This window comes from Heliangelus exortis, chromosome 5 (assembly GCF_036169615.1).
Source record: "Heliangelus exortis chromosome 5, bHelExo1.hap1, whole genome shotgun sequence".
Lineage (NCBI taxonomy): Eukaryota > Metazoa > Chordata > Aves > Apodiformes > Trochilidae > Heliangelus > Heliangelus exortis.
The window spans coordinates 536,144-546,497 of NC_092426.1; the positions used below are offsets into that span (position 1 = coordinate 536,144).

The 10,354-nt window shown below is 49.9% G+C and overlaps 1 long non-coding RNA gene across 1 annotated transcript; it reads right to left on the bottom strand.

Annotated features, from left to right (window-relative positions):
• Nucleotides 1–8,028: 8,028 nt before the first annotated feature.
• On the bottom strand, nucleotides 8,029–9,969 carry LOC139796681 (uncharacterized). Its single transcript, XR_011726089.1, has 2 exons — nucleotides 8,968–9,969; nucleotides 8,029–8,292 (listed from the first exon to the last, which is right to left on the bottom strand). It is a non-coding gene; the product is annotated as an uncharacterized lncRNA (long non-coding RNA).
• Between the last annotated feature and the right edge of the window lie 385 nt (nucleotides 9,970–10,354).

Here is a 10,354-nt window from a genome sequence, read left to right on the forward strand (position 1 = left end):
GATGATAGGATCATTCTAAGCAATGCTCTTCAGTGATATTAATTTTTCAGCAGGAAAATGTGTGATATTTTCTTGCCCATATTAACCTCGGTTTTAAATATTTGCAAATCAGGGCTGTAAAACTATGCACTGGGAGCTCTGGGGGGGCAAGGCAGAGGCTAAACCTTTAAACATTTTGGGGACTTGATTTTCTTCTGCAAATCACCCCCTGCCTGCCTGCCCAGCTCCAGCCCATCCCACTGCCAAGCTCAGCACCCTGCTGCTTCCCAGCCAGCTGCTGGTTTGGGCTGAAAGGCTCCTGGGACCTGCCAGCTACCACCTGCAAATACTGCTGTGCACTGAATTTGCAGGTTTTGGGCTTTTTTTTAATTCTTCCCAAAGTACACTTCTCCAGCATGGAGAGGACGAGAGAGGCAGAGGTCAGGGTGAGCAGAAGCACACCAGGGTCTGTCCTTGGGCTCCTCCAGGCTCCCCTGGGAGCTGCAGCTCTGGCTCAGGTGTCCATGAGCTGCTGGGCACAGGGGTTTGGAAGGATGCACAGGGAAAAAAAACCAACCTGGTGCTCACAGTGCTGCAGGGCTGGGGCTACAACCTGGAGGAAAAGCTCTGTCTGTGTGTGTGTGTGTGTGTCCCACGGGTCTGGAGGCAGCAGGCACAGGACCATGCTGAGGACCTGGGCTGGAAAGGTGTTCCCTCTGGGCACCAGTGTTTGTCCCTGAACATCACCCTCTCTGAAAACCATAACACACTCAGGGGGTCTGGCAGGCAACCCAGAGCATCCCTTCCTCCTCCTGTCTGTCTGAAAGGGGGAAAACTCCTGGGCTCAGCCCTTCAGGCAGTGCCTGGGCACAGCACAGACCCTGGGGACACCCAGGACTGCACCAGGCAGCAGAGAACAAACCCTCCTGTGCAGAAGGGCTCCTGGTTCCTGGTTTTGTTTGTCTATCAATACACTGGATGAAGCTGAGGCTTGCCAGAGGAGCAGGGGGAAAAACCCCAAAGCACCAGAGAGCCAGAGGAGCAGGGGGAAAAACCCCAAAGCACAAGAGAGCCAGAGCAGCAGTCCCAGGGCAGGAGCTGTGTGGGTTGGACACTCCCTGGCCCCAACAACTGCTCCCACAGCAGACCTGAAACCCACTGAGAGCTCCAGGATCTGGACTGTCCCACCTGAAATAGTGAAAGTGCCTTTTATGTGCAAGAGATTTGGAGAATGAGGTTCTGGGGACAACATCCTGAATCTGAAGGTTTTCTCAATCCCACAGTGTGTGTGTGCTACTTACACTGCTGCATCTCTCCTACTGTCTTCTTAATACTGGTTTAGGCAGCAGGGGGAAGGATCACTGAGTTTTCCCCAGGTTTTTGATCTGTGATGACAACTCTATCTGTGCAGAGCCCTGATGTCTGTTCTGCCCAGGAATCAGCCAACAGGACTGTGAAAGTGACTGTCACCCAGCCCAGCTTTGATGGATGACCAAAGCAGCTGCTGCTCTATTCAGAGATAAGCAGGAAACTTACACGGAATTACTCCAGAGAGATGAGGGAACAGTGCATGGTTCCAAGTGGCACCACAGAGTGATGGCTTCAGCTCAGACTGACCCAGCTGAGGAGGGAAAGTTCCAGGGAGGGTTTCCCCTCTTGCCCACATTGCAGAGCTGGTCCTGTCACTAACTGGGCAGGCTTTTGGGTGGGAGGATTCAGTCCTTCACAGGATCCTTCTGCCTGGAAAAGACCTTCAAGATCATCAAGTCCAAGCAGGGACACAACTCACTCCCCCATGCCCAGTCCTTGTGTCACGAGCATCTCTTAGAATTATAGAATCATTTGGGTTGGAAGGGACCTCAGAGCTCCTCAAGTCCAACCCTTGCTCCACTCCCCCCGTGGTTCCCAGCCCATGGCACTGAGTGCCACATCCAGGCTCTTTTGAAATATCTCCAGGGATGGAGAATCCACCCCTTCCCTGGGCAGCCCATTCCAATGGCTGAGCACCCTCTCCCTAAAGAATTTCTTCCTAATCTCCAACCTAAACCTCCCCGGGCACAACTTGAGACCTCTTGTGCCCTCTTGTCTTGCTGAGAGTTGCCTGGGAAAAGAGCCCAACCCCCCCCTGGCTCCAACCTCCTTTCAGGGAGTTGGAGAGAGTGATGAGGTCTCCCCTGAGCCTCCTCTTCTCCAGCCTCAACACCCCCAGCTCCCTCAGCCCTTCCTCACAGGAATTCTGCTGGATCCCTTCACAGCCTCCTTGCTCTTCTCTGGACCTGCTCCAGCACCTCAATCTCCTTCCTGAGCTGAGGGGCACAGTCCCTGCACATCTCAGCCTCAAGTGGCCACAGAGGGAAGGACCAGGACCAGGACCATGTCCCCATGCCCACCCTGTGCTCCTGTCCCTGCACTGCTCCTCCTTGGGAAATGTGGAGCTGGTCTCAGCCCAGCCTTCAGGGTCCCCCCAAACACAAGCACTTGTGCAGTGACAGAAACACCACAGCCCTTCCCACTGCTTTGGATAAAACCAGAGTCAGGAGCCTTTATTTTAGGGCTACATTTCATTGCAACAGCCAAGAACAGTCACCTGCAACGGTGGCTTATTTTCTAAGTCCTTTGTCAACATTTTCATCCACTGCTGGTAGCTTTCTACAGAGAATTACATTTAAATAATTTTCAAGCTTACTTTGCATCATTATGGACACTTCTGAGCCCATTTCCAGTGGGCTGAGGGTGCTGGCAGAGCACACAGCTCTGCACCAAGGGGCATCCCCCTGCCTGTCCCCAGGATTCAGAAGAACCTTCAGAAGAGCAAGGGGTTCCCCTGAGCCCCTTGGATCAAGCCATGGAGCGGTACCAGACAAGGCAGGCTTTGGGATGGACCTGTCTGTCCCCAGAAAACTTCCAGAGAGGAGCTGCTGCTCCTGGCTGAAGAGTGTCCTGAGCTGTCTGTGCTTTGGAGCCAGCAACATGTCACCCCAGGAAGATAAAAATACTTGTGTGTGTCTGTGTGAGGAGGAGAATCAGCCTGTACTTGGGCTTGCTAGGTAAATTCTGAAATTTATTATTTTATTATGTGTTAATCTTGCCATAATGAACAGATCCTCAAATATTACATAAAGGTATTTAATGTTCTCACACCTGTGCATGAGTGCAAATATCACCAGGATAATCAGGGAGGGAAGAACATGAATATCTTGAGCAGGGTGTGCAGAAATCCAAGTGCAGTCAGCAGACACTTGCTGTACCCAGAGCAGTTCTACAGCCCTGCTTAAGAACTGACATTGAGAATTTACTTTAAAGTGTCAACACTGTCGAGTCTGCAAAACTCTACCATGTAATTAGGAGTTAAATTCCACTACCCACAGCGACAACAGAAAAGTGCTGAGAAAACCCAGACCTGTGTATACACGCTAGGCTTTTAATGCCTTTTTTTTTTTTTTTTAATCTGAGGCTAAATGACTGTGCTCTATTATCAAAGGAATATTGAGACAGAAAGTAAATGCAGAGGGACACTCAGGAGTAGGCAGCTGTTCAGGGAAAGAGCTGAGCAGAAACAGCTACTCTGCTGCTTGGATTTGCTCCAGACTCAGCCTGGAAAGCTTCACAGGCTCCTGGTTTAAGAAAAGAGACACAGCTCCCACCCACCATCTCTGCCAGGACCACGTTTCTCTCTGCTCTCCCACTCTCCAGTGACCTCAATATTCTGGCTACACACTATGCCTTCCACTCTCAAGGAAATTAAGGAGCAGAAAAAGCTTCAGAGAAGTTTAACACAAATCAAATGAATTTTCAGCTAGTGCATAATAAATCCTGTGCAACTCCCTGCCACCAGAGACCACAGAGATCTATGGATTGCACAGAAATTTGGGGAGATTTGTCTCAGGGCAGCTCACTGGTGGCCACTAAATCCAACAGACAAGAAACCCCCTACCAACAGCTGCTGAAAGCTGGGCAGAGGAAGGGCTGCCCTGGTCCAGCTCTATTTCTCACATAATTTCTTACTTGCTGCTGTCAGCCAGTCCCTGGACTCAACAAAGTCCTCACCAGAAAACAGCATAGCACTAATTCTGGTTTAATATGAAGTATTTAATATTAATATGAAATAGTGTTTTCATTTGGGAACCCCTCCTCCTCCACCAAAGCCCCAGAGGGTCCAGATCCCCAAGAGAAACCCAAGAGTCCTTGGGGGGTGTTTGAAGGCACAAACGTGAGCTGGACCAGGGAGCCCAGGAGAGGGGAAACTCCTCAGCTATGGATTCCCCATTGGTTTTCTCCTCTGGGAGAAAGATCAGGAAGAATTTTACCAAGGCCCCATCAACCGTGCTGTGTTCCAACTAACTGTGAGCTGTGAGAACCCAACTCATCATGCAGGCAACCAGAAGGAAAAGCTGAAGTGAGACCTTGCCACTCTTACAGCTCCCTGGGAGGAGCTGGAGTGAGGTGGGTGTTGGTCTCTTTTCCAGAGTAAGAAGCAATAGGACAAGAGGGAATGGCCTCAAGTTGTTCTAGCTTTAGGGTGGATGTTAGGAACAATTTATTTTCTGAAAGAGTGGTCAAGCCTTGGAACAGGAGTCCCCAACCCTGGAGGTGTTCAGAGAGATGTAGAGAGGGCACTACAGAACCTTGTTTAGTGTTGGGTTGATGGTCTTAAGCCCTCAGTCATTTCCATCCTTAAAATTCTATGAAACACAGCAAAAGCCACAGGAAAAAGCAAACTGTTTCACCCTTCAATAACCCAAACCAGTCCCAAGAAAGAGAAACCCAACAGAACTCCATCACCTGGCCAGACTGTTCTCAGGGAGCAGCCCATCACTCAGTGACAGGAAGCAGAGATGGGAGCACAGAGCACCAGGCAGCACAGGGGACACAGCACCCCTGCTCTGGGAGGATAATTCAGGTTAAACATCTCAGGTTCAGACTGAACTCACCCCAGGCTGTGCCACTGGAGGCACCAGGACAGCCCCGCTCTCCCCTCCCCTCCAGGCAGCTGTTTCACTCCTTCTAGGACACCTCCTCAGCAGCAGCTCCAGGGCTGAGCTGGGGGTTCAGCTTTATAAAGACAGGGAGAGGAGTCCCACCCAAATGTTCCTCAGCTGTGCTGAGTTAGTGTGATACCCACAGACCCCCTGACTCCTCTCCTGATTGTGCCCCAGAAAGGGGCTGCACAGTACAGAAGAAGTTGGCTTGGGCTGTTGCTAAGGGGTGAGGTGTAGTAATTCCTTGTCCTGCAGGTCAGGATGCTGCTCTGCTGAGCACAGGGAAGCCAAAAGCAGCCATGTCCCCTGTGTCCCCAAGGGCTGCCTGAACACCACATCCACCAGGCACTGTCCCCACTGCACTTCCACTCCACTATTTCCCTAACAAGCTGTTTCTCTCACAAGAGTTGGTTTTTTTTTATCTTCAGCCCATTTGTGCATCTCAAGGAGTTCATCAAAACACCACGTGCAAACCAGGTGGTTCTGGTGCTGCCAGCAACAGCTCCAGCCCTTATCAGGAGCTGCTTGAGATGGGTTCTCAGGTTATTATGAACTCCAAATGTATGCAGTGTCACACACTCAGAGGATCATTAGGGTTGGAAAAGCCCTTCAAGACCATCGAGTCCAACTGTAATCCATCTCCCACACCCACTCAGCCACCTCCTGAAGCACCACATCAGAGCACTCCTTGGACACCCCCACGGATGGTGACTCCACCACCTCTCTGGGCAACCTGTTCCAATGCCTCACCACACTTTCAATAAAGAAATTGTTCCTAATATCCAACCTAAACCTCCCCTGGCACAACTTAAACCCATTTCCTCTCATCCTGTCACTGGCTACTTGGGAGGAGAGACCAGCACCAGCCTCTCTACAGCCTCCCTTCAGGTGGTTGTAGAGAGCAGTAAGATCTCTCCTGAGCCTTCTCCAGACCACATAACCCCAGTTCCCAGTATCCAGAGGTGTGTTTTACCCAGCCTTGGGCAGTGGGAATGCACTGGGTGAAACACAGCCCAGAGCTCCAGGGTGGGGGCCAGGGGAGCAGGAGGAGGATGCTGACCCCCAGGGGCTGCAATGCCCTCTGAGCCTTCCCCTGGGGGCTGCAGGTATAATTGTCCCCTGATTGCTGAGGCTGGATTTGCTGCATTTCCCTTTCCTAAGGCAGGGGCTGGTGCAGCAGGGCCAGGAGCATCCCCAGGCTGCCAGCAGTTTGGGTGCCAGCAGTTTGGCTGCAGAGCACGGCTCCCTTCTGTTTGCTGCTCCCAGACATGGAGCTGCACACTGCAGGAACAATCACAGGGAAAACATTTCTGTCATCTTTACCAGTACCTCAGCTCCGTGGCCTCCTGAATGTGAATTAGTGTCTTAAGCAGTTTATTCATTCATGGCAATCTGTTCATTTATTTTCAAGAGACAGCGTAGCTCCGGGAAGCCTCGCCTGGTGGCTTTTTTCCCTCTCTAAGCTCTGACTACAAGATACTCTATTTTTCTCAGATCAGTTCTGCTTCCACTCTGCTGAGCTGATGCAGGAGACAGCCCCGGTCTCACAAAAGGAAAGGAGGAAGATTTAGGACTCGAGTGAAGATCACTGAAGCAGATGTGAGATCCCAAGGTTGTACCCAGCATCTGCACAGCTCCCTGGGGACTGGCGGGGGGGGGGATGCAGCCATCAAGGGCCTGAAGGGATGGGATGAGGGGGAAGGGTTTCCAGATGGAAGAGGGGAGACTGAGATCAGATTTTGGGAAGAAATAGTTTGGGGTGAGGGTGCTGAGCCCCTGTGCCAGGTTTCCCAGAGAAGCTGTGGCTGCCCCATCCCTGGCAGTGTCTCAGCCCAGGTTGGATGGGGCTTGGAGCAACCTGGGCTGGTGGGAGGTGTCCCTGACCATGGCAGGGGGGGGGAATGGAGGAGCTTTAAGGTCCCTCCCAACCCAAGTCTGGGATTCCAGGGCCATGGTTGTGCTGCAGGACATGGGTCAGCCCACAGGAGAAGGCTCGAGCAGTGAGCAGCAGCAGGGCTGGTGGAAAAAGGATGGAACCCAAATCCTTTGAGATAGTTTGCAACAGGAAAAGTGACCTGGATCTCCTGGGAAAATAAAGTCCCTCAGAGCTCCCAGCACTACAGGAGTGCCAGCCCTGCAGGACCACCCTCCCCAAGGACATGAGGGATCTCAGCCCAGTTTCCTGACACGTTCAGCATTGTTTCCCAAAGCAGAAAGCACAAACCTGTGTAAACCTTTCCAGCACCTAAACCAAAGTTACCTCCTACAGAATGGACATCATCCAAGTTAAGCTTTGGGTGTGTATTTTTTTTTTTTTCTGGATTGTTTTTATTTTTTGAGACTTTGGCCAAAAAGCAAACCCAAACAACCCCAAACCAGCTCATTAGCACAAGAGTCCAAAGGTACGAGAGAGGAATAGCAAGGCAGTGGATTATATTCCAGGCACAGCTGAGGGTAGCAAAATATTTGTCTTTGTGCAGGAAGCCAGAACCAAGCTTGGCATGGCCCAGGTTCCAGATGAATCCATTTCACAGCTTGAGTAGGATGAGAGAGTGCTGCAGCACAGCCCTTCCCTGCTGCAGACCCCTCCATCCCTTCCCCCTGAGACTGGACCTGGTGCTGCAACCTTTCCAAAGGAAAAAATCCTCCCATTCCAGATGTTCTTGCTTTCTGGTCTTTGGGATTCTTTCCCCCCTCTTTTTGGAGCTCAGATGGGTTGGACACCACCAGAGCAGTTGGTGTGTCCAGAACTGAACACTGGTGGTACAGGGGGGGGATGTGGCAGAGGTTTACCTGGAATCAGTGTCCTGGGCATCTCCCACCCAGCACTGATGGGTTTCTAAAGCCCCAGGTGCTGGGTGACAGGGAGACAGCTCCCTCCTGCTTTTCCTCCCCTGGGGCTCTCATTACTTGGCAGACAGGAGGAAATTGTGCAGCTGCATTTAACAGATCGAGTTTCCAACAGGCATTTCAGCTCTGGCTGGTGCTATTTGATCCACTAAACATATATTTCTCTGAGTCCAGAAATTATGTCTAAAAAGTCTATATAGTTATGGCTTATTAGGCTAAATTGGTTTTCACAAGGGCTTTATTAATTTCTATCATGTTTTTCTGAGAGCAATCTGGCCAACTATTATTTTCCACCTTTTCTTCCATCTACTCAGTCCAGCAAACCAAACTGGATATTCTTCATGTTCCAAAGCATTCTTGCTGGCTGCTTAGAAATCATTTTGATTTCACAGATACCGAAAAAAATGTGAACATTTGATAATAATACCCACGTTCACTTGCAAGACCAGGAATTTCCAAATTGTTGCTGTCACTGACTAGTTTTCTGTGAGAAAAGAAAAAAAAAAAAAAGAAAAAGAAAAAAGGATTGTTAGCCTGTGAGACAGCAGATTCTGTGCAGTCCATGCCAGGGGTTAGTAATGAACAGCCAAATTTGTCAGCCCTGCAGATACTCAGCAGCTAAGCCATTAGCTCCTGTTGAAAAACTGACTCCTTAGCTCCACTGCTTCCATGTGATCCCAGCCCCTGAGTATCCAAGCACTGAAAGAAAAAGCTGATATTAAAACTAGGAATGTCAGAAATGTAATAAGAGAGATTTCAAATGAGAGCCTTGTAGAAATTAAATTCATCCTGTCTAGAAACACAGTCCACAAGTTCTGTACCATCCTTTCTAACATGAGCAGCAAGATGAAGCTGAAGAAACCGGGAGCAAATCAGGAATAACCCAGGAGCCAATGCTGGATTCAAAGGGAACAAGGACACAGACTGTGGAGTGGGATGGGGCCAGGGAAGGGAGGAGAAACCCAGTTGAAAGGAACCCCAGGATGCCCCAAGGCAGTGTTTGCAAATTCCTTGGCATTTGCTGCAAAATAAAATTCCTGCCATGGGAGAAGCCTCAGATGAGGCTGGGACACCCACAGCACCTCTGGACACAGGGCACCTGCCAGCTGCTTTGGGATACAAATGAGAATTTTTGCAGCTCCAGGAGCTCCCCACTCACAGTTTGCATGACCAGTGACAGGAGGAAACTTCTTGTGGTACAAACAGATACAATCTTGTTGCAGCTATGTGGCATTTCCCAGGGCAGAAGGTTTTGTCCTTGATGATCTCTGCCTGGCTTGGGGCACAAAACAACTGCAAAGCATCAATATTTTCTGCAAAAAAAAGAAAAAAAAATTTTACAAAATAATATTATTTATTATAATGTTTATTTTATATTATTACTAATTATTAATTATTTAATATAAATTTTTTTTTTTCATTTTATAGAGAAAAGTGGCTCTGGGAATATCAGCAGCTTGCAGCCTGATGTGGTGTGATGGAGGAGTCACTAGGGCTGTGTCAGGGCACCCAAGCATCCTGTGCAGCAGAGATGAGAGTTTTGGTGCCCAGCACTGGCACAGGTATCTTGGACTCCCCTGATTTCTGCAAACTGGACATCCTTAAGCTGTTCCTGATTTACTGAAGCTGCTCATTTTTAGCACCCAGCTTCATTTGATGTCACAGGCGTGAACAAACTCCAGCTCTCCAGCTTACCTTTGGGTGACAGGAATATAGAGGAGCAAAACTGAGCCCACCTCTATTTTTAAAGGGCAACGTTGCAAAATACTCATGAGCAACGTTTCTCAGATTTTCTTGTACTCCTCTTTGGCTGCAGTTCAGTTGATCTCTCAAAAAATACCTCCCCAGCTACAAGCCCTCTGCCAAGTTTCAATGTGATGGAAATGTCTTCAGGGTTCATGCTAAACCTGGAAAGAAAAACTCCCCCAGTCAGCTGGGCTCCTCCTCCCCATAGCAGCCACCTAGGATCCAACCTTCCTGGCTTGAGCCTGCAAGAAATTTAATGGGGAAAGAAAAAGCAAAAAAGAAGTTTCTTCTGGGATGCCAATCTTCCAACTGGGTGACAGGCAAGGTTATGAACTGGGTTCCCAGTGCAGGACACACACCACTGAGATGGCCCCCAGTGATCAAACTGTGGCTGTTAGAGAGCAGAATCATGGAATGACTGAAATGTTTTCATTGGAAAAATCCTTTAAGATCATAGAAGTCCAACCCTTCCCCCAGCAGTGCCAAGGCCACCCCTGCCCCATGTCCCTCATCCCCACATCTCCAGGGCTCTGAAACCCCTCCAGGGATGATGGGGACTCCAGCCCTGCCCTGGGCAGCCTGGGACAGGCCCTGACAACCCTTTCCAGGGAGAAATTGTTCCTAATAACCAACCTAAACCTTCCCTGGCACAACTTGAGGCTCTTTCCTCTTGTCCCATCCCTTGTTCCTTGGGAGCAGATCCTGAACCCCCCAGCTCCAACCTCCTCTCAGGGGGTCCATGGGGAAGGTGCAGCTCCATGGGATGGTTGGGATAATTCCTCCCCCTCTCTTACCTGCAC